General features: G+C 33.8%; 1 protein-coding gene across 1 annotated transcript in view; it reads left to right on the forward strand.

Moving 5' to 3' along the window:
- The window catches only part of CBLB (Cbl proto-oncogene B, E3 ubiquitin protein ligase), a 208,529-nt gene that overhangs the window by 205,765 nt on the left and 1,588 nt on the right, over positions 1 to 1,176 (forward strand). The window lies entirely within an intron of this gene.

The raw sequence follows: 1,176 nt of genomic DNA on the forward strand, positions 1-1,176 counted from the left end.
CTAGAAGCAAAGAATAATTTATTGTCCATCTCTGCATGACATAATGAAACTGCCTAATAGAAAAATAAATGGAACCTCAAACATTCTAAGAAATGCAATTTAACAGACCATAATAATTTCAGATGTTTAATTAGAGATGCAAGAAACAGTACAGACTTTAGCAAGAACCAGAAATTTTGTATTCTTGTATATGAGCATACTTTAATATACATTATCTACAGCTATAAATTTTTAAAAACTGGACATTTAACCTATAAGAAAGGAAAAAGCAAAAGACTGCCATTTGATTTGATGTGGAAACAAGCATTCTTATCCTGGAGGCTTTTATTTTATGTATGCTATATTGATATTGCTGAAATTGTGAATGGGATGATGTTTTTCAAGTTACCTTCTCATAGAAAAGTATAAAATACTTTATCAGATAATATTTTTCATTAAGTATGGTTATTATTGAAAGTACCAGTTTATAATATCTACCGAAGCCACTGGGGTAGTTGGTGAGGCAGTGGGGGCTGGAGGGTAGGGAACAGGATGAGAACACTAGGCATGAGGCATTTGGTTTCCAACCTCACTTCACCATTCACTTAACTATGTCCTTGGATTTATCAGTTTGCATTTGTCAATAGTCCAGAAGAAAGGTATTAAATGTTGTTGCCTGTATAGCCTTAAATCTGTAATTGTGTTTCAGGGTATAAATTTGACATTTTTTACTTTAATCTTTTTTTTTAATCTAACCTTTTGAGATAAAGTACTATAAATAGATATATGGAAATCCACAATGGAAGCACCCTGACGAGTTAGCCAGTCCATGCCTTGAGGATCTCTGTGGGATGTGGCCTATAATTAATTTTCTTTTCTTTTAAGATTACTGTCCATTCATGGGCACTGATGCCATTGGTTAACTATCATCATCAGGGGACTGATCAGGAACTCAATTCTCCACTCCTGGTATTTCTTCTAGGCTTGCTTTTTCTCATGCAAAACTTCCTATCTTGGAATCCGGATAGAGTATTGGAATCTGGATAGAGTTTAGCAAAGTACCGTGTTTACTTCTGTTCATCCTGTTGAATAACAGAATGGTCAAAGCATCTACTATTTTCTTTTTAATTTTTTTTCCCTAGCATCAGTAAGGCACAGTATTATTAACATGAAAAATCAGATAGGAGAGACTTTACA

Source organism: Galeopterus variegatus, unplaced genomic scaffold (genome assembly GCF_000696425.1).
Source record: "Galeopterus variegatus unplaced genomic scaffold, G_variegatus-3.0.2 Scaffold2457, whole genome shotgun sequence".
Lineage (NCBI taxonomy): Eukaryota > Metazoa > Chordata > Mammalia > Dermoptera > Cynocephalidae > Galeopterus > Galeopterus variegatus.